This window comes from Bos mutus, chromosome 10 (genome assembly GCF_027580195.1).
Source record: "Bos mutus isolate GX-2022 chromosome 10, NWIPB_WYAK_1.1, whole genome shotgun sequence".
Lineage (NCBI taxonomy): Eukaryota > Metazoa > Chordata > Mammalia > Artiodactyla > Bovidae > Bos > Bos mutus.
In genome coordinates, this window is record NC_091626.1 from 82,956,927 (window position 1) to 82,962,948 (window position 6,022).

Genomic DNA, 6,022 nt, shown 5'->3' on the forward strand with positions numbered 1-6,022 from the left:
GTGCTGGATGAAGCACAAGCTGGAATCAAGATTGCTGGGAGAAATAGCAGTAACATCAGATATACAGATGATACCTGCCTTATGGCAGAAAGCGAAGATGAACTAAAGAGCCTCTTGATGAAAGTGAAAGAGGAGAGTTAAAAAGTTGGCTTAAAGCCCAGCATTCAGAAAAGTTAAGATCATGGCATCCGGTCCCATCGCTTCATGGCAAATAGATGGGGAAACAGTGGAAACAGCAGCAGTGATTTTTTTGGCTCCAAAATCATTGTGGGTGGTGACTGCAGCCATTAAATTAAAAGACGCTTACTCCTTGGAAGGAAAGTTATGACCAACCTAGGCAGCATATTAAAAAGCATGTGCGTTACTTTGCCAACAAAGGCCCATCTAGTCAAGGCTATGGTTTTTCCAGTAGTCATGTATGGATGTGAGAGTTGGGACTATAAGGAAATGTGAAGGCCAAAGAAATGATGCTTTCGAACTGTGGTGTTGGAGAAGACTCCTGAGAGTCCTTTGGACAGCAAGGAGATCCAACCAGTGCATCCTAAAGGAAGTCAGTCCTGAATATTCATTGAAGGACTGAAGCTCAGGCTCCTCCAATACTTTGACCACCTGATGGAATGAACTGACTCATTGAAAAAGATCCTGATGCTGGGAAAGATTGAAGGCGAGAGGAGAAGGGGACGACAGAGAATGAGATGGTTGGATGGCATCACCGACTCAATGGACGTGAGTTTGAGTGAACTTTGGGAGTTGGTGATGGACAGGGAGGCCTGGCGTGCTGCTGTTCTTGGATTTGCAAAGAGTCGGACACGACTGAGGGACTGAAGATGGGCTAAGCTGCACTCTGTCCTTTTGGCCTTTGGGCTCCACTGCAGGATTTTCAGAGGCGTGCAGTTTCAGATATTTTTTGTTTTGTTTCTGCTGTTTCCTAGTTTGTTTTTGAATATGTAACACCTCCTTGGTACAACATTCAAGTTGTAGAAAGGTATATACAATCATCAGCCGTTGTGTCTTTTTCTAGTGGCAACCATTGTTCCCCATTTCCTGTGTATCTTTTCATTTAATAGTCTTCCAAAAAATATTCCACAGTCCACTTACTCAAAGTTTGTTCTTGATCAGCAACACCTGAGAGCTCTCTGACCCAGTCCCAGATGACTATGTTAAGGTGTGAGAGGCAATGCTCCGCAGCCTTCCGTTTATAAAGAGGGATTAAAGGAGGCAAGACAGAGGGCAAAGACTAGAATGTAAGGTCCCTAAGACACAATCTTTCATTCACAGTTATATCTCCAGCATTCAGCACAGTATCTACCATATAAGTAAATATTTTATGAATTGAGAATACAACCCTAAAGTAAGACAATGGCAACTGAGAGGCAGGAAGCAATCTGGAAGGTAGTTAACTGTCAGAACCAACAGGATTTAGTGGCTGTGATGATTAATTTTATGTGTCACTTTGGCTGGGTACTCAGTTTTTGGTCAAACACTAGTCTAATTATTGCTGTGAATGTATTTTTTGTTTGTAATTACCTTTAAATCAGAGAATGAGATGGTTGGATGGCATCACTGACTCAATGGACATGAGTTTGAGTGGGCTCCGGGAGTTGGTGCTGGACAGGGAAGCCTGGCGTGCTGCGGTCCACGGGGTTGCAGAGTCGGACATGACTGACTGGGCTGACTGAACCTTTAAATCAACAAACTTTGAGTAAAACAGGTTACCCTCCATAAGGTGGATTGGTTTTATCCAATCAATTGAAGGCATTGAGGAAACACTGAGGAAAAAGGAATTCTGCCTGCAGACTGCGTTTGGACTCTGCAGCATCAGCTCTTCCTGGGGGCTCCAGCCTGTGGACCTTCTGTGCAGAATTGAGACTTGCCAGCTCCCACAATTACGTGAGCTAATTTCTCTGATTTTTTTTTTTTTGCCACACCCCACAATTTGCACCATCTTAATGCCCCCAACCAGGGATTGATCTGAGCCCTCAGCAGTGAAAGCTGGGCATGCTAACCACTGCACCGCCAGGAATTCCCTGTGAGCCAGTTTCTTAAAATGTTCTCTCCATAGAGACACATCCTGTTGGTTCTGTTTCTCTGAATGAACCCGATTAATACAGTGACAAACTGGATATGGAGGAGGAGGGGAAGGAATCAGTAGAGGATGATGCTTTTGGAGACTGGAGGAGTGGAAGTGACACCCACCTAGAGGTACTCAAGTCAAAAACCTGGGAGCTGTCCTTGCATTCCTCCTCCCACTTACCTCTTTTTTTTTTTTCCACTTACCTCTTAAATTCAGTCCATCACCAAGGTCTGCGATTTGCTTCCACTATTAATCTTGAACCCATTTAATTACCCCCATGTCTCTTGCTACCACCATAGTCCAAGCTTTCTCTAGACTCTTCTCCTATAATCTGCTTCCAGTGGGTTTTCCGTCTTCTGCTCTTCCCTCTCCACAGCCCATTCACTACATACCGGGCAGTTTATTTTAAAAATCAAACATCGTACCCCTTCCTCCCCGTTGAAATCCCTTTAGTGGCTTCTTGGTGTTTGCTTGGGGTTTGAATTCACCTCCTTATGAAGGCCTACAAGGCTCTGCATAGTCTCTCTCTCACTAACATCATTGCTACTGGCCCTCTAAGGCTACCAAGCCTTGTCCTGTTTTTGGACTTTGTACTTGCTATATTCTGCCTACAATGCTTTTTCTACACCTTTATACAGTTGGCTTTCCTTCCTCCTTCGAAGCTCTGTTACCTTTGCAGAAAGTTCTTCCCTGATCTCTCTCCAGCAAGGGGCCTCCCCAGTTACTCATCTCGTCACTCTGTTTTTGTCATAGCATTTATCACAATTTCTAATGATCTTGTTTCCCTATTTAATATGTTTGGAGCACAGGCATCTTGTCTGTGTTCTTTGCTACTGTATTCACAGTGCCTGGTATGTAGTAAATGCTCCATAAGTATTTCTGAAAATGCCTGAATGGTGTGGTTCTCAACATTAAAGAATGAGGATAGTTTTGGGCCACACAGATCTTGACAATCCTTTGAGGCATCCAAGTAGAAATGTGTAGTGTACATTTGGAACTGGAGTGGTCTGAACCTGTTTTAAGGAGAGAGAAATACTCAGCCAGCGCCTGGCTGTTTCAGATTGTCTCAGCAGAGATGTCAAACAGGGGAGCAGAGAAGCCATACTGGATGTCCAACCTAGCTGAGCTGTCAAGTGATCCCATCCACAAGCACCATTTGTTTTGGCCGTGCAGCTTGTAGGATGTTAGGTCCCTGATGAGAAACTGAACTTGATACCCCTCCAGTGGAAGCTCAGAACCCTAACCAGGGGATCACCAGGGAGTTCCCAACCCACCGCTATCATTTGGATGCAATCACAGAAGACCCCTGGGCCTCCCTGGTGGCTCAACAGTAAAGAATCTGTCTGAGATGCAGGAGACAAGGGTTCGATCCCTGGGGCGAGCAGGTCCCCTGGAGGAGGAAATGGCAGCCTACTCCAGTATTCTTGCCTGGAGAATCTCATAGACAGAGGAGCCTGGCGGGCTATAGCCCATGGGGTCACAAGAGACACGACTGAGCACAAGCTGCTGCAGAAGACCCCAGGCAGGAGCTGTCAGTTGAGCCCAATCAGCCCACAGACCTGTGAGAGAGATCTTAAGCTTAAGTCTTGAGGTAAATATAGTTTCCTAGAACTTTAGAATTTGGAACTCAAGACTCTCAGGCCTGGGAGTTGGTGGCAGATGACAACAGCCTGAGGGAAAGACCTCCTGCTGAAGTGGTGATTGCCCACGCCACCTCAATTCCTCGCCTCCCCTGGAGGTCCAGTTGTCCGGCTCTTCCTTAAATGCCATGACATATTCCAGTATCTTTCCAGTCAATTCCACTATTGGCCTCAGCTAACATTTTTTACCAGGTACATCCTAGCAGTCCATCTGCAGGTGAGAGATCTTGAGAAGCTCAGGTCTGCCATACTTAAAAGTCTGTTTGGCACATCAGTTCAGTTTAGTTCAGTCACTCAGTCGTGTCTGACTCTTTGCGACCCCATGAATCACAGCACGCCAGGCCTCGGAACGACAGCATGAATAAACTTCTAGGCATTTTTCTCAAAAATGCACCCATCAGGCCATTGCTTTTCTTCACGAAAGGTAGCCTCAAAAGAAAATTAATAGAGCTTGGTCCCAAAGAAAGCTGCTTTTATATTATATTACTAGTCAGCCCACACAGTGTAGCATGACCTGAACTAGTAAATAGTAAATAATTGGCTAAAACGGTGGCAGATTCAATCAAATACACCAAGGTGAAGACTCAGGAAAGCACCATCATTTCTGAAGTGGTAATGTAGTCATCTGTATTAACTTGCTTGAAGATGTTCTAAGACAATGTATCTTCAATGTTAACAGAAATAAGGTGAGATATAGGGGATGGGAGACCAAAAAATACGATTTTCACAGTCCCCAGAAATAAGGCTAAGCTGCCCTGCAGACTTCTGGCAGATGCCCAGTAGAGATGAAGATGAGAGCGTCCAGTCACCTTGGTATTAGCCATTAGGATTCTCCTTAGTTCTACCCTTACCAAGCAGCCATCTGATTGTGATTTAGTTTCATAAGAAGGTAAATGAATGAAATCGAGCCTAGAAATTAGTGCACCAAGTTAAAACTCATTCATAGGGGCTTCCCTGGTAGTCCCAGTGGTCAAGACTCCACACTTCCAATGCAGGCGGCTTGGGCTCAACCCCTGGTCAGGGAACTAAGACAACACACGCTGCGTGCCCCGCCTTAAAAAAATTTATAAAATACCAAAATCACTGATTCGAGGTAGAAACTAATGACTTCCTCCATTTTTACCCTCCTTCCCTAAAGAGCCTTCCCATAACATGAAATCAACGACAGCATGTCTCCTTTCAGCTCCTACACATCTTTTCTGTACTTCTTATACAGTGATATAAAATCAGAGTGCCTTTCTATTCGTCATTAACCTGTACAATGCATACTCCTTCTAGAACTTTACCAATCTCTGGGCTCAGATTATCCATTTATGGTGCTAGCACCCAATACATTAACCATTTATCAAGGAGAAAGGAAATTGGTTGCATGGAGAATTTGGTCAGCACCTGTATTTCTTCTTCTAACTGGTCACCCATTCAATCTATTCCCTATTCAATCACCAGTGGTCTTTCTAAAACAACCCTGATACACTCCCTTGCTTAACTTACCCTGACCCCAACCAAGCTTGGCTTAACATTCCATAAATGTTGCACAGATACTTCAGCCAATCGAAGCCTGACTTCAGATTGTGCTGTTGGTGCTCTCCAAGTGTCTTTTCCTTCACGTCCCTATTCTCAACAATGTCAGTCTCCACTGCTGGACTGTTCCAGCTTGAGAGCAGTGTCAGGCTTGCTTTCTTCTGCCATCCAGAGCCTGGCACAGTAAGGCAGTGTTTTTACATTACCTTTACCGGCATCGGCAAGTCTAGTCAAAGGTACCTTCAAGGGTTGTCATACATCAAATATATTAAAGCTCATTATATGAGCTACTAAAAAACGCTCTAGTTCATTTGGTTCACTAAGAGAATGCTAACTTTGCAAGTCATTTATATGAGCCTGCTACCCCAATTACTTACCAGATTTCTCAAACCATTTAATAATTGTTCTTTAATTTCCTCAGCATCCGTTTCTTCCTTCACACTCAGCGTCACTTCCATCAAACGTATCCGTAACACTCATGGCTGGCCTCCCCATCAGCACTGCTCCAGCTCTTTCCAGACTGTTTACTGCTCATGTGACCCCACCCCCACAAACTTTTTATTTTGTACTGGGGTACAGCTGACTAGCAGTGTTGTTGAGTTTCAGGTGAACAGCAAAGGGACCAAGCCACATATATACATGTATCCAACCCACTCTGTTCCTTAGAGGCCACCCACCCGAAGGGAAAGCAATGTGAAAAAGCTGTGTAAACAAAGCACTATACAAATGTAAGTTGTTAGAGATTATAGTTTCTAGTGGCTGATAAAATATCACCAAAGAAAAGTGC